The sequence below is a fragment of the Macaca thibetana genome, chromosome 14, assembly GCF_024542745.1.
Source record: "Macaca thibetana thibetana isolate TM-01 chromosome 14, ASM2454274v1, whole genome shotgun sequence".
NCBI lineage: Eukaryota > Metazoa > Chordata > Mammalia > Primates > Cercopithecidae > Macaca > Macaca thibetana.
In genome coordinates, this window is record NC_065591.1 from 117,841,693 (window position 1) to 117,858,414 (window position 16,722).

The 16,722-nt window shown below is 51.0% G+C and overlaps 1 protein-coding gene across 4 annotated transcripts in view; it reads left to right on the top strand.

Annotated features, from left to right (window-relative positions):
- Positions 1 to 16,722, top strand: part of ST3GAL4 (ST3 beta-galactoside alpha-2,3-sialyltransferase 4) — a 59,563-nt gene that overhangs the window by 25,016 nt on the left and 17,825 nt on the right. The window contains exon 1 of one of the 4 annotated variants that reach the window (XM_050755727.1): positions 650 to 792. The exons of the other annotated variants lie outside the window; for them this stretch is intronic. The gene's annotated coding sequence lies outside the window, so the exon portion shown is untranslated. Of the gene's footprint in view, positions 1 to 649; positions 793 to 16,722 lie in introns of those variants that run through there. 4 annotated transcript variants of the gene reach the window in all.

The following is a 16,722-nucleotide window of genomic DNA, read 5'->3' on the forward strand; positions in this document are numbered from 1 at the left end:
TGCCTGTAATCCCAGCTACTTGGAAGGCTGAGGCAGGAGAATTGCTTGAACCCATGAGGTAGAGGTTGCAGTGTGCTGAGATTGTGCCACTGCACTCCAGCCCGGGCGACACAGCGCGACTGTCTCAAAAAAAAAAAAAAAAAAAAAAAAAAAAAAAGAGCCAGTTTCCAGATTCCAGGTCACAGAAGGTGGGATCATCAGTAGGCAGGTCACAGAAAGCCTCCTTCACCTAGCGGAATATACTTTGGCATAATAAATCAAGGCCTTGCAGGATTGAGTCGTATCAGAGCCAACAGTGCATTGGATAAATGAAGTTCTATTATGAAAGGCACAAGTCGTTCAGTATTTATTTCATGAAGGGCCACTTTGTGTGTTCCACTGGGGGTTGATGTTCTTGCCATAAAGGTCGGTGGTAATTCTTTTGGCCAAGATAATCCAGTTGACTCTGTTAATTTAGCTCATTTTAGTTTTGTGATGCCATTTCTCCATTCAGCCTTTCCAGAAGACTGAGAGTGATAAGGGCAATGATAGTGCCGTTAGGTCTATAAACTCTTATTTGGTGGATGACCTGTCAAATAAAGCGAATCACCCTAGCACTAGAGACCTCCTCAGCAGGTAGGTGGGATTTCATCTTTCTGGAGCCTGAGCATCTCCAAAGAAGAGCTGGCTGATGGAGCTTCCCTGACCGGTGACCTCCACCCTCTTCTCTCCAGAGCTCTTTGCCCCAGCGGTATCTGCAGGAATGGAGGGAGTTGGCCAAAGCAGAGAGATTTTTACTCAGCCCCCATCCAGGTGAGCACACAACAGCCTTTTGTGCTTGGGCTGATGCGTGCATTTCTGTCTCTACATGCATGCCTGGAAGTGTGCAGATGAGTGTGTGAGAGAGGGTATATGGCCACGCATCCTTGCACAGACAAGAACATGGGTGCACTTGTGCATGTGCACAGCCCCTCCCCACCCCAGGCCTGCTGTGGTGCTGCCCTGCCCCTGGCCCAGAGCTTGCCTCTGTTGGCTTTGAGACCCTGGCTTTGCACTGTGGCTTTGCTTTGCCTTAGAGACCAGCTGCTCCCCTGCTGTGGTCTCTCATAGTGAAGACTGATCCCTGGCCACCCATTCAGCTGCCTGAGAGCCCTGGGACCAGTGTTCATCCCCTGCCTCCCAAAACAGAGGTGTGTAGAAGTTCCCTGCCTGGAGTCCCAGCCCTGCCAGGATGGAGAAAATGGGCACCAGTTACTGTGACCCATTCCGGCTCCATATGGATTTGGTTTGACAACAAAGCTCCCTCTGTGTGTTCCCAAGCCCCTTACATAACCGGGGGCTGTGGGCAGAGGAGGAGAGGAGGAGGAGGTGGAGATGGGAACCAGGAGACACCAGGATGGGATGGCTGGAAAGTACATAGGGACCAGGAGGAGAGGGCAGGAGATGAGGGCCAGAGAGGAGGAGAGAGTGGGAGCAGGAGGGGAAAGTGCTGGTCTTGACCTCCCAGTTCTACCTCCTGCTTCCTGGGGAGGGGAGGGTGGAGGCCAGCCACCGACCTCTGCTTGTGGATGCTTTGTCATCTTTTCTTTGGACCTTTCTCACCAGTCCTGGAAGGGCTGAGGAGGGGGCTGTGGGACTGTCTGGGGTGAGGTGAGGTCAGGTGTTGGGCTGGACTTGGGAGGCTGGTCCTTGGCCCCAGCCTGTAACTGAATAAATGCCATTAAAAGGGGAATCAGTTCCCGGCTTCCGTTGCCTCCAGCCAGGTGCCAGCCCTGGTTCCAGAACCCCTCTGACCACTCCTCTTGCGTGCTCAAGAGGGCAGAATCACTGCAGCTTGTCCGTGTGCCCTGCCAGGCTGGTCCGGGGCCCCCTCCCAGGCCACTCATCCAGGGATGCAGCTCTGGCCTTGGCCCACCCCCATCAGAGGGCCTGTGGCCCTGATCACTGCACTCCCCACTCCGTGATGAGACGTTCTCTCCTGAGCATCACTGACCCTGCAGCTGTCCAAACAGAGCAAGAAGCGAATGTTCTCTTTGGGGCACAGCTGGACTGGCAGCCCTGCAGGGCCAGGTGAGCTGCCAGTCCTGGGTGTGTTCTCGGGGGTGGGGGTAGGAGGATCCTGGGCCACGATCCCTTCAGCTTCTCCTGGGCATGAGGAAACAGCCACGCAGGGGTGGCCAGGAGGACTGGGGGGACGTCTGAGCTCTCCTGGCTTCGACTGGGGCCGGGACCCTGGGGGATGTGACCCTGGGGGGCATGCTCTTCTGGGTGTTCCCAGGCTCTGTGTCTGGTCTGTGCCTCAGTGTCTGGGTTTTCTGGCACCAGGCTTCCTTGGGAAGAGCCTCTGGTTGTGCACCAGCCCTTAGGGTGGGTCTTATCCCAGGCTGCAGGGGACTGAGGGCTGAGCTCTTCCACCTTGAGAACAAGGATGGTTCCTCAGGGCTGAGAGGAGGAGGAGGCGCTGGCCAGGACCTTAGATTACCCAGGGCTGGGTTTGGGGCCTCACAGAAGATGGAGAAGCCAGGGTTCAGGCACTTGGCATGACCCCTGGCACCTCCTTCAGTTGATTTAGTGTCTCTGCCCTGGGGTATTCCATGGGACCCTGGGCTGGCTGCTGTGTGCAGAAGTGGGTGTGGGCCATAGCCCAGACCTGCTGAACAAGTTGTAGGCTCTGGAATCCTCCGTCCCCAGGCAGTGACCAGGCCCTGACAGGCCTGAGTCTGTCCCTCCCATCACTCCCCCAGGTATGGGTGCAGATGACCATGAAATTGCTGAAGCCTCAGGGCTTGAGCCCAGAAAGTGTGAGCAGTGAGCAGGCTGGCGGGGCCGCTGGAGGAAGGCCTTGCAGGTTCCTGGATTTGGGTGCTGGTTGGGCTGGGAGGACAGTCCCTGTCACTGGGACTAAGCACAGGTGCGGAGAGGCTGAGACGGGCCCAGAGGACAGTGAGTGTGTGTTGTGTGGGTGCTGGGCCAGGTGCCCTCCATGGGGCAACAGGCTCTGCAGTACCCTTGGCCAAACGGCCACAGGCTGCCCCAGGACACTCCCCAGGCCCACTGGGGACACACTGTGGGGCTCTTAGTTGTGGCTGGGTCTCCTCTCAGGAGCCAGAATCTTTCTGGGAGCTGAGCCTGGCTGGGCAGAGGGCGAGGAGCCCAGGGTTCCCCTTTCCCTGACTTTGGAGGAAAGAGGTCCCTGAGGGCTGGCACAGCCACTCCCTGCCCCTTAGAAGCTTTGGGCTGCCTGGCGATAGCTCCAGGGACCTGCAAGCTGACAGAGTCTCCAGGAGCCAGAGCTGGGGTGGGAGGAACCCAGTGGGCCTGAGGGAGGTAGAGCAGCAGCAGCAGCTGAGCCCAGCCTCGGCCAGCCCTGAGGAATGGGGGAAGAGAGTGCCCCGGCTTAGGGGGGCCCTCAAGCCCCGGAACTGTATGTGGTTATGGGGGGCGGGGGCAGAGAGGAGGAGGTCTGAGGGCTGGGTGTATGTGTAGGGGGGTGGTGAGTGTGTGTGTGTGTGTGTGACCAGGCTTGCAGGTGCCTGAGTATGGACTAGTGTGTTTGTGCTGGAGAAGCCTGTGTAGGTTACTGACATGGGAGGGCCTGTGTGAGCAGACGGGACCGGAGAGCTTCTGGAAGGGGCTATCTGTGCCATCAGGCTCTGAGTGTGGATGCAGCTCTGCCTGTTCAGGCAGATTCACTGGAGGGGCTACTGCGCAGAGCCTGGGCCCTGGACACCTAGAAAGGCCCCTCCTCCCCTCGTCTTCCCTCCCTCATGGCCCACCTTTACTCTGAGGGGTTGGACTCCCTGCTGGGGGCAAGCTGGAGAGGGAATCTCTTGGCGCCTTCTCTGTTCCCAGGGACAGGCTGCTGCAGGTTGGAGGGCTTGCTTTTCCTGCCCACCCTCGTCTTCACCAAGTCCTCATCTGGGGGCCCTGCCCCACTCTCCCTCCCAGTGCAGGGCCCTCCCCTCTGGCGAGCCTGCCTCGCTACTTCCCAGCTCAACCCCTTTAACCCTGCTGGCTCCTAATGGGACTCATGGGACTTCAGGTGTGGACCCTCAGACCCTCAGCTGCATAGTTCCAGAAACTTGTTCATCGAGCGCCAGGCTGACCATGGTGTCCATCTCAGTGCCCAGCAGATGTTCTGGTGGGGGGAGGTGGGAGTACAAGGTCTGCTGAGTGAGGGTTCCTTCCAGGAGGAGGCAGAGGAAAGGGGTTTCTGAGCCCAGATCTGCGATGCTCCAAGGCACTCAAAACCAGAGCTGAGAGCCTGAATTCAGAGGCTGTGCTGTGGGGCAGGGCTGGAATTTGTGGCACCTGTGTGGGGACCGCAGGGCTGAACGTTACCTTTACTGTCCCTGCTTGGGGATTTTGGGGTACTGGGTTTGGATAAAGTGTGTCACCTGCATAGGGAGCACTGTTCTGGAAGTGGACTCTGCTCAGGTGTGGGGGGCCTGCCTGTGGGGCGCACCATGGACAGGAGGCTGGTGTCTGGTCAGGCTGAGGGATCTGTGTGCCAGGCCTTCTGGGAAGGCTGAATGGGGCAGAACTGGTCAGGGCCTGGCACAAACTCCAGGAAGTGCTACTCCCAGAGAGAGAGAGATGGAGAGCCACCTCCCTAGGGGCCTCCTCCCCATCCCCTTCTGCATGCCACCGCACCCCAGCAGTGTCCCTTGAGGCTGGGCCATGGGTGGATCTGAGTCAGGGCAGGGCAGAGTGGGAGTGGCAGTGCCTCTGCCTGTCTCCCTGGCCATGGCAGGTCCTGTGTCACATAGAGACCAGGAGAGGTGAGTGTGACTGTGGTACTAGTGGGGGCAGTGGCTGAGGACCCCTCTCTTTGCTGGGCTGGGGCAGAGCTTGAATGGAGAGGGGCTGCCTTGTGCCTGGGAGGGGAGGGCCAGGTGTCGCTGGCACCTTCCGGGTCCTGAGTGCTTGCTCTGTGCCCAGCCCCTGCTGAAGCTGCAGACGTTAAATACCAGGATATGTTTTGAGACTCAGGACACCTTTGAGGACTTGCTGCTGTTTTCTGCGTTTAAAAGACGAGGACTCCGAGGCTCTGAGAGGTTAAGCACCTGGTCCGGGTCACCTGGTCAGTTTCTGAGCTCCAGACGGCTCATCCCAAATTTCATGGGTGCATAGGGATTACAAGTAGTTCTGGCTGAATTTTAGATCCTGGTTCCACTATTTTCAAGCTGTCTGGTCTTAGGACCGTTGATGTAGTCCCTCTGTGCCTCAGTTTCCCCATCTGTAAATGAGAATGAAAGAGTACTCCCCCATCAATTGGTTGAAAACTAGAGTGAAATTATGCACAGCAGCTGCAGCACAGCCCCAGGGATGATCTAAAAGTGAATTCAGGACAGGACGTGGTGGCTCAGGCCTGTACTTTCAGCACTTTGGGAGGCTGAGGTGGGAGGATCCCTTGAGCCCAGGAGTTTGAGGCCACCCTGAACAACATAGTGAGACCTCGTCTCAACAAAAAAAGTGAATCCAGTGGTGTCACTCTTTGTTATTAATGCCCTCCGGTGACATTCATGACACCCAAACGTAGAATCTTAGCTGTTAGGGTGGCCTGTGACATCTATACCATGTGTCCCCATGGCCTCCCTGGCACTCCCTCTCCTTCCTGGCTGTCTGCCATTGCATGGGACTCCCTGCCTTGGACCCAACAAGCTCAGGGTGGTCTTGGGCACTTCTCAGTCTGGAACCTTCTGTTGCCTACCCCATCTTCCCATGGCTGCCTTTCATGTAGGCCTCCGGTTTATAGCCAGCTCCTCGGAGACATGGTTCTAACCCCCTAGTGGCTAAGGGCTGGCCCTTACTCTCTGCCCCCATGCCCTTTGTTAGTGGTCCTGTGGTTGTCATTGTCCCGTCATCTCCACCATATCCTGTTTGCTGTCTGTCTGTGTCCCCCGAGGATGAATGCCATGAGTGCAGGCGTGTCACCCTGTTTCTCTCCTGCCATGGTGCTCGAGTCAGTGCCCTCCCTGCTTTCATTCGGCCGGCAGGCCCTGTGGCTCCTGTTTCTGCTGACCTGTCCAGCCTCTTGGTCTGGGGAGGCCTTGGGGTCCCCAGCCTGCGCTGGGACAGGGGTATTATTCCACTAGCCCTTCTGTGGAGCAAGTAGGGAAGGAGTGATGTGGCCTCTGTGGCTCTCCTGGGACCACACAGGTTAGTCTGTGGGTGACCTCACTTTAGAGAGGGCTGGCCAGCTGTCCCAGACTTAGGAAGTGGGTACAGCTGGACAAAAAGTGGCTGGAGTCAACTCTGCAGAAGCCACACCTGCTCATGAGAAGGATATCCTTGTGAGTACAGGGGAAATGACATGGAGAAAGACAAACACTGATGGGTGGCTCTGCCAGCTTCCCCTGGGGTGCTTCTGGCGACTCCCAGGTCTGTGCACACCCAGATCTTTGCACTGTGCTGTTTTAACTTGGAGAAGAGAGGAGGAAGTTAGCTGCTCTGAATGGTGTTGCTGCTAATCTCTACAACACTTTCCTGTAGATTAGGAAAGGGAATGCACCCCCCCACCTCTGTCTCCCCCGCCCCGTTGGAGAAGCCCTGCACCAGAGCATACAGTTTGGCAAGCAGGGGGAGGGCTGGAGCCCAGCCTCACTTGCCACCCTGGCCAGGCCGTGATTGCCCAGGGTGCGTGCTGTGGCTGGTGCTCTGCCACTGCTGTTTGTGTCCTCAGGGTAGGACACAGGTAGGCAAGTAGGGCCTGTCAGTGAGAGGCGCAGGGGATGCGTGTTCTAGGGTCTGAGATCGGCTGCTTCCATTTCAGTGATTGTCTTTGGAGCTACGTCATTTGCTCATACAACCTCCCTTCAAGATAGTGCCTTTTTAAAATCCCATTTACCCAGAAGAAAACCTGAGATGTGGAAAGGTCGTTCGCACTCACTCACAGCAGTGATGGTTGGTCCAGAATTCACCTCCAAGTGTGAGATTTCAGTATTGTTTTTTTCTTCCTCTCTTTTTTAAATCAAATTTTATTTGAAAGGATATCACAGTCACCGGTTTGAAAAAGGTAAGCAGGCCAGGTGTGATGGCTCATACCTTTAATCTCCGCATTTTGGGAGGCAGAAGCAGGCGTGTCAGTTGAGCCCAAGAGTTTGAGACCAGCCCGTTCTACGAGGTGAGACCCCAGCTCTCCAAAATTTCCAAAACCAGCCGGTCGTGGTGGTGTGTGCGCGTGGCCCCAGCCACTGGCGAGGCTGAGGTGGAAGGGTTACTTCGGCCTGGTGGGTGGCTGCAGTGAGCTGAGATTGGGCCTCTGCTCTTCAGTCTGGGCTACAGAGCAAGACTCTATCTCCAAAAAAAAAAAAAATTATAAAGGTAAACAGTACAGATGGGAATATGAGCATAAGTCACTCTCATTCCAGACCTCTGGTCCCCAGGACTTTTCTCTTGAGAGGCCATAGCCTTTGTTTTGCATCCTTCTGAGTAAACCTATTCGTGTACAGACATATCTCGGTATGCACGTAACTGTTTTGTGAAAGTGCATTTGGAGATATGGATATCATTGTTTTGCACCCATCTTACGTTTTGATACTATGGATACTATGTTTTGGAGATTAGATGATACCAGCACTTTGCATAGGTTTGCACCCTCTTTTTCACAGCTGCGTAGTGTTTCCTTGTCTGTGAGTAGATTTCAAGTTCTTTCCATCTTAAGCTCTTAGAAAAAGTGCTGTTGAAGATCTTGATAGACAAGTCTCTGTGCAAACATAGGAAACTTTTTAGAATGAGGTTCTGGCCATGGGCCAAATTCCCTCCGCGAGGTGGCCCTAGTTTTTACTTCCTTGTACATCCGTGAGAGCTCAGGCCCCTTGTGTTTTGCTGTTATGATGAAATACGATGTCTCCGTCACGTTGGAATTTGTAGATGTAGATGACCATAGTTTCTTATTTGCCATTCATTTCTTTACATTAAGGTAAATATTCATGTTCTTTGCCTATTTTATTTTACTTTATTGTTTTTGAGACAGTCTCGCTCTGTCTCCCAGGCTGGAATGAAGTGGCTCACTCCTGGCTCACTGCACCCTCCACCTCCTGGGTTCAAGCAATTCTCCAGCCTCAGCCTCCTAAGTAGCAGGGATTACAGGCACCCACCACCACGTGGGCCTGGCTAATTTTTGTATTTTTAGTAGAGGCGGAGGTTTCACCATGTTGGCCAGGCTGATCTCGAACTCCTTATCTCAAATGATCCACCCACCTTGGCCTTCCAGAGTGCTGGGATAACAGGCGTGAGCCACTGCGCCCAGCCCTTTGCCTATTTTTAAATTAGGTTTCTTGTTTTGTTTTTCTTTCTAATTTACGTGAACATGTTATAGGCTCAGGGAATTTACTGATATGTATAGGTTGCAAATGTACTTTAGTTTTTCAGTTGTCTTTTTCTTTTTTTTGAGAAGGAGTTTTGCTCTTGTTGCCCAGGCTGGAGTCCAATGACACGATCTTGGCTCACTGCAACCTCCACCTCCTGGGTTCAGGCAATTCTCCAGCCTCAGCCTCTTGAGTAGCTGGGATTACAGGTGCGCACCACCACGCCTGGCTAATTTTTGTATTTTTAGTAGAGACGGGGTTTCACCATGTTGGCCAGATTGGTCGCTAACTCCTGACAGGTGATCCACCCGCCTTGGCCTCCCACAGTGCTGGGATTACAGGCATGAGCCACTGTGCCGGGCCTCAGTTGTCTTTTAAGTGTTTCATTTGTCTTCTCTCTACTCCTCCCTCTCTCTTGTGCACTTGGTGTCTCACTTAAATTTTATGTAGATGAATATATTCATCTTTCTTTGTTTAGCTTCTCAATTTATATTTCTTCACTATCTCTATTATGAAAATATTTCATCTATATAAATATTAATGTAACAGACTTGCGTGTGATAATCTGCCAGGTTGAACAAATGGGAATATTATCTCTCATATGATGTTAGATTTTTCTCCTTTAAAAAATAAAGTATTACAAGTATAGAACCAAAGACATGCCCCGTGACCTCTTCTATTCTTCCCAATCTCCCAAGAATATAATTATCACTTAAAGTTGGATGTGTACCTATATTTAATTCTTTCATCATACACACAAGCACACACTGTTTATACACATAAATAGTGTTGTTTTGGACTCATACTTTGTTTTTACAACACCTTTTAACATAAGTTTTTACTTTTATTGTTTTATTTAAGATAGGATCTTGCTCTGTCACCCAGACTGGAGTACAGTGGCGTGATCGTAGCTCACTGCCACCTCCCATCTCCTGGGCTCAAGTGATCCTCCCACCTCAGTCTCCTGAGGAACTGGGATGGTGACAGTCATAAGCCACCAAGCCCAGCTAAGTTGTTTATTTTGTTTTTTATTTTTTAAATAAAGATGAAATCTTGCTATGTTATCAAGGCTGGTCTCAAACTCTTGGGCTCAAGCAATGCACCTGCCTTGGCCTCCCAAAGTACTGGGATTACAGGCATGACTTTAAAAAGTTAATATTATGTCTTCAGGTTTATCCCAGTTGACCCATATGGATTGATTTCTTCAGTTGACATGGCTATATAGTATTCAGTTTCATGAATGTAGCACAGTGTATCTAGCCATGGCTATACTGATGATAGTTGTTTCCAGTTTTTTTTTGCTATTGCAGCACTGCCTAATAAATATCCTGGAGTGGGTTGTACTTCTATACTTCAAAATGAAATTACCAGATTGTAAAATATGCACATCTTCAGCCTCACTCAATATTGTGAAGTGCTCCTCTAAGCCTTTGTGTCAATTTGTACCTCTCCCAGCAATGTGGAAATGATCCTTGGTTTTAGTCTGTATTCCCTGGTCATGAGTGAGCTGCAGCATCTTTTCATATGTCCATCAAGTGTTGGGGTTGAATCTGTGAATTGCCTTTTTGTGTTCTTTGCTTTTTCTTTTATTTTTTTATTCCTTTGATTGTTTTGGTGGTTGTTATGGTAAAATGCACAAGCACAAGGTTATATTTACCATCTTAACTGTTTTTGTGTGTATAGTTCAGTTTTCATTAAGCACTTTCAGAATGTGCTACCATCCCACCATCCATCTCCAGAACCCTCTTCATCTTGCCAAACTGAAACATCCTACCCACTAGTCAAAAACTCCTCCTTTCCGTCTCCCCACAGCCCTTGGCAGCCACCATTCTGCTTTCTGCGTCTATGAGTTTGACTACTTTGAGTATCTCTTATAAGTGGAATGATACAGGACTTGTCTTTTCGAGACTGGCTTATTTCACTTTGCATAGTACCTTCAAGGTTGATCCATACTGGTAGCAGAATTTCCTTTCTTCAGGCTGGATAATATTCCATTGTATGCACAGACCACATTTTGTTGATCTGTTCATCCACTGATGGACACTTGGGGGATTGCCTCCACATTAGCTATTGCGAAGTCAATAATGCTGCTATGAATATGGGTGTACAGATACCTCTTTGACATCCTGGTTTCAAATATTTTGGGAACATACCCAGAAGTGCAATTGCTTGATCCTGTTCTGTCCCTTGCTTTTCCCTTTGCTCACTTGTTTTTGTTGTTGTTTTATGGGAGTGCTGATATATTCAAGTATTTGTTGATTACGTGCATTATGCCTGACTTACTCAAAGCATGATGTCTTGAGAACTTAGCAACCCTGTGCCTGCTGAGTGGTAGAACAGCTCTGAAAAGGTCTGTTCTGGAGTGGGGGTGCTGCTTTGGAGAGCGATTAATCAGGGGCTTGGGTGCTGACTCTAGGAGGTGCGGCACTTAGAAAGACAGAGTGTGACTTCCCCAATGTGGTCTCCTTCCTTTTCCTCACTCCTTCTCCCACCTAACCCCAGCAATGAGCCCTTGAGTCTGGCTCAATAGGTGGATCTGCATTCAGTGCAGGGCAGAGCCTGGGTGGCAGTGCCTCTCATTGCCTCCCTGGCTGCCGCAAGGTCCTGTGTGGCATATGGTGTGGACCCAGCAGCCAGGAGGAGGAGCTGAGTGTGGTTGGGGTCGTGGTGGGGCCAGTGGCAGTGGATCTCTCTCTTTGTTGGGCTGGGCCAGTGCTTGAATGGAGAAGGGCTGCCATGTGTCTGGGGAGGGCAGAACCCAGTGTCACTGACACCTTCCAGATACAGAGTTCTTGCTCTGTGTTTGGCCCATACCTAATGTTGTGAAGTTGAAATACTGGGGTGTGTTTTGAGGCTCAGAACACCTGTGATAACTTGGTCATGTGTTTGTATATACACATATATATACATACACACACACACACACACATATATATATATACACACACACACGCACAATTATTTTCCTTAACACCACTGACCTGAAGGCAGTTACCCATAATTTACAGATGAGGAATCTGAGGCTTTTGAGATTGTCAAGGTCACCTGGCCAGTGACTGGAATGGCCCATGGGTCTGAGTCCGTACCCCTTTTCACTGGCTCCCGGAGGCCACACTTACCTTACGCTTCCTGGGGCTTGGTCCTGGGGTTTCATCTCAGGTTGACCCTCTTTAGGGGGAAATAAGTAGGGAGGAAGGAGATTTCCTGGTATTAGGGTGTCCTCAAGCCTTCAGCTCTCCTGGGACTGCACGGAGTTTATTGTCTGACATCAGTGACGTGGGGCAGCAGACATGGAGCTGGTAAGTGGTTAAGATCAGTCGGACATGACAGCCCAGTTCTGCAGAAACCACATCATTTGCCTGGGGAAAAAAGGGGTCCTTGTGAGCTCGTCGACATGCATTTGGCAGAAAGTGTTCTGGCTCTGCCAGCTTCCAGTATAAGCTTCTAGCAAGCCCCTTGTGCCTTAGATGCCCAGGTCTTTTCAAAATAAACCTGGCATGTTTTAACTTGATGACTTTCTGCTCACAGTCATCTTATTGTTTGCTGATGAATTCAGACCTCCATTCATTTAAATATTTGTCAATTATCTACCATGGGTCAGACATTAAATTTAGTGCTGGAGATACTATGGGACATAAGAAGTGCCTGCTTGCTCGGAGTGTGCAGTCTAATTGATATTTGGAACAGTATGGTTTAACTGCCACAAAGAAAATAAAGCAGCAGGATGTGACAGAGCTGGATGTGGGGAGTGAGGAGGCTTCTCTGGACCGGGTAGTCTGAACCCCATGCAGGGAGAAAACTGTGGCTGGGAGGAGAGGAGGCCGGAAGAAAGGTCTGGGCTTGGGTCCCAACCACTGATTCCAGATCTCTCAACATTTATAACATGACCAACTCCTGTTCTTTTTTTTTTTTTTTTTTTGAGACAGGGTTTCCCTCTGTCACCCAGGCTGGAGTGCAGTGGTCGATCATAGCTCACTGCAGCCTCAATCTCATGGACTCAGGGGGTCCTCCTGTATCTAGGACTACAGGTGTGTGCCACTACACCCAGCTAATTGTATTACTTTCGTAGACATGGGGCAGGGTCTGCAGTCACATGCCTTGCAAGTGGCAGAGACAGGGTTTAGTCTCAGTAGCCAGTGCCTAGGGCACAGGTCTTGGCCAGAAGAGAGAAGGCTCAGGTGAACCAGTTTCATCTGACCTGCTTGATAACTCAAACATGGCTGCCCAACTGTGCGGTCTCTGGCAGGGTATGTGAGGTGGGTGGCTGGGTGGCCTGCCCCTTTCAGGCACTGGGGCGACATATCCGGGGATCAGGAAGAGGTTGGGTTTGGGCAGAGTAGAGGTGATTGTGTAGGCTGGCGGGGGGAGCAGTGTCACCTTGAATGTGTTTCCATACCCAGGGACCAGATGGCCCGGGAGGAGGGGGATGGAGGCAGGGGGAAGAATGAGGTCTTTTTGACTTTGATGTGCTTTGACTGCAAGTCAGAATGAGCGGGACACCCCCACAGGCATCTCAGCCCTCCTAATTTAGACTTTCTGAAGTGGAGCCTTGGGAACCGATGAAGCTTAATAAACTCTCCTGGTGCTTCCAGCAGGCACTTGAGGGTGAACACCACTGTCTTTGGGTCATAGGAAGTGTGAGCTAGTAGGAATCCTGGAGATTTTCTAGCCCAACAGTGTCCAGTCAAAATAGAATGGGAGCCGGAAATACAAGCCACATGTAATTTTAAATTACTTTTAAAACATTTAAATTTAGCCATGGTTTTAAAAAGTAAAAATCAATAGGTGAAACTCATTTTAATATTTTAACCCAATATAGCCAAAATCTTGGCATTTCAACATGGGATGAGTATAAAATAATGAAGGTGATATTTTATTCTTTTTTTTTTTTGGTACTAAATCTGTGCACTCCAGTGTATATTTTCCACTTAAAGCACATGTCAGTGTGGACTGGCCCCATTGCAAATACTCAGTGGCCACTTGGGGCTGGGGTGACCAAGTGGGACGTGATGGGGCTGGTGCAGTCCACCATTCTCATGACAGGCATCTGGGGTCAGCGAGGCAGGGCACTGGCTGTGCTGGTGGGAAGCCAGATTCCAGCCCCAGACACCAGAACCTTTGGCTTTAGATCCTTGGGGTGGGTGCGTTGCTTCTCCTGGGAGGAAGGAGTACCCGGGAGCCCCTGACCAGGACCTGGGGCAGGTCCACACAGGCCCTGGATGTCTTCTGTATCCTGAGCCTGGCCCTGCTCTCTTGTCTCCCACCTCGTCACACTGGCTTCAGCTTTTTCACCCTGAGAAGGGAATTCAAAGCCTCTGCCCCTCCCAGACAGACACCAGGATATGATCTTCTTTTTTCTTTTCTTTTTGTTTGAGATAGGATCTCACTTGGTCTGGAGTGTAGTGGCCTGATCTCAGCTCACTGCAGCCTCCACCTACCGGGCTCAAATGATCATCCCACCTCAGCCTCTGAAGTAGTTGGGATTACAGGCACATGCCACCATGCCTGGCTGATTTTTGTATTTTTTGTAGAGATGGGGTTTCACCATGTTGCCCAGGCTGGTCTTGAACTCCTGACCTCAAGCAATCTGCCCTCCTCGGCCTCCCAAAGTGCTGGGATTACGGGCATGAGCCATGGGGCCCTGCCCTGGGTATGATTTTCAAGTGGTTGGTGTCTTGTGACTGGCAGCTGATAAACAGGTGATACAATGTTTCTATACAGGAGTCTGCAGAGCCAGGCTGCAGGGGCGGATGCGGGGGTAGCCTGTGGAGCCCGAGGGTGGGAACAGAGAGCGCCTTTTGTTGTAGGTGGAAGTGTGTCCGGCTCCTTTCCCTCAAAGGTCAGACAGCCTGAGAGATGTTTCCATCCTCCCATGCGTGGCCCTGAGGCAGTTAGCCGGTCAGTTACTCACTGTGCTCTCTGCCAACTCTAATGAGCCAGGAAGCCTCCCCGTGCCCAGGCGTGCTGTGATCACAGTGTTCAATGATGGGGTGAGGCTGCAGTGTCCAGCCAGGGGCTGTGCCACAGGGGCCAAAGGATATCTGACCTGCTGTCACTGCCTCTTCCATTCTGTTCTACCGGCACTGGGGCGATGCCATCCGATGAACAGATCCATTTATTAATTCAACATGTTTGTATTGAGAGCCCACTGGGTGCCGGGCACTGTTGTCGACACGGGCGATAAAGCAGCAGGCAAAACAAGAGAAACATCTTTGCAAGCAGGGGAGGGGACCTGCAGTGTTGGGTGTGGAGTTGTTGCTGGGAAGTAGAGAAGCTGAGTAAAGAGCTGGATGGAGAGAGACGGCCAAGCCCATGTCTAGAGAAAAGCATTGTAGACTGAGTGAGCAGAAATCGCAGAGGCCCAGAGGAGGGAGCATGCCTAGCTAGCCCCCTAGACCTGGTGAGGCTGGTGTGGGCTGGGCAGTGATACGGTGTGACTGTGTCCCCACCCAAATCTCATATTGAATTATAGCTCCCATAATTCCCGTGTGTCATGGGAGACACTGGTGGAGATAATTGAATCATGGTGGCGGTTTCCTCACGTTGTTCTCGAGGCGGTAAGTCTCACGAAAGCTGATGATTTTGTAAGGGGTTTCCCCTTTCACGTGGCTCTCCTTCTCTCTCGCCTGCTGCTATGTAAGATGTACCTTTTTTCTTCTGTCATCATTGTGAGGCCTCCCCAGCCACGTGGAACTGGGAGTCTATTAAACGTCTTTTTCTTTATAAATTCCCCAGTTTCGGGCATGTCTTTATCAGCAGCATGAAAACAGACTAATGCAGGCAGCCTGCATTGGGAGGATTTAGGCAAGGAGGGAGGAGGTGCTGGCCAGTAGACCTCGTGTGTCTCTGTGGGTCACCGTGAGAAGAGGAGCCCATGGAGGTTTTGGAGCTGAGGAGGAGTTTTACAGATGACCAGTCTGTACTGGGTACTTGCAATTAGTGGACCATCTGTATTCAAGTGTTGATTGGGTTGTTTTAACCCTGTGGGAGAACTCCCCAGCCTGTACCCTGCTCTCGCTGTACCTGGCAGTTGTATTAATGACGTTAACTGCACAGTCCAGCTTGAGTCCCCTGTAGAACGTGGGCAGTGGACACTAAACCGAGAGGAATCGCTGTGGGTTGGCAGACACAGTGGAGACTCACTCCTGGACAGGCTGTGGAATGTGTGGAAGCAGGTACAGCTTAGGCCGGCGCTGAGGTTCAGCAGGGAAGCCAGAGGAGTCCGTAGCCCTGGAGACCTGGCCTACAGCGGAGAGAGTGAGTCCGTGCCAGTGGTGGGATGTGGCTGCAAAAAATGGTCAGATTCATGGAAGTCTGGTGTCCAGCTGGCAGGCATTAGTGATCCCACAAATACAGCTGTGTGCCTTGAACACGCACTCCAGAGCTTCCAGAGAACACCTGGGCTGTGGGGGCTAGAGACTGTGTCTCGTGTGGAGGCGTGGCTGAGAACGGGCTCGACAGGCTCTTCATCACTGTGTGCAGCCTTTGAAGGACTTGGATGTGCTTGAAGCCCCTTCCCCTAATTGCTGTATAGGTCAGGGTGTACATCCCAGGGATCATAGAGGCTAGGGAGCCAGTCTGCACAGAATGGTTTTAGAAGCCATAGGATATGGGGCCTCTGGGTGAAGGAGCCAGAATTCCAGCCCCAGCTCCACTCCTCACGAGCTGTACAACCTGTGCCCGTTACTGACCCCTTTCTCACCTTAGTTCCCTGGCTCTACAATGGAGGTAATTATCATGTTGAACCCACCGGGTTGAGATCTTATTTAATACTTGCACGGCCCTTAGAAACATCTAGCACAGTGGTCCTCAGCATTTGGAAATGTCTGGAAACATTTTGTCACACCTGAGAAGAGGGATTTCCTACTGGTGTCTAGCGGGTAGAGGCCAGAGATGACTGTTAAACATCCCATAATACACAAGACAGACCCCGCAACAATGAACTCTCTGGCCCCCAAAGTCAGTGGTGCAGAGATTAAGAGATCCTGGTTTCGCATTTAGAGCGTGCAGTACATTTCAGTTGTTAATGGAACATGCAATACATCTTTATTCACATGTTATTACTTATTTGTCAGATGTTTATAAAACATCTGCTACATACTTGGCAGTTTAATGGAATCTGCAGATTCAAAAAAGTTCCTGACCACAGAGGTCATTTAGGCAAGCTAGGAAAGCACAGAATTATATAACACAAAATTACATTATACCATAAAGCATATTCTATAGTGCACTTACTCTGGTGGGCTCTTGGCATAAAAATGTCTCCAATCTCAGAGGTCATGGGATAGTGGGCAAGACACGAAAACCTCATATAATATAAAATTATGTTACCTCTAAGTGCTGAAATTAAGGTATAAACAATGTTTCATGGGAACCAAAACATCAGTCATTTGGAAGTATAGGTCAAGCCTTCATAGGAGAGGAACCATTT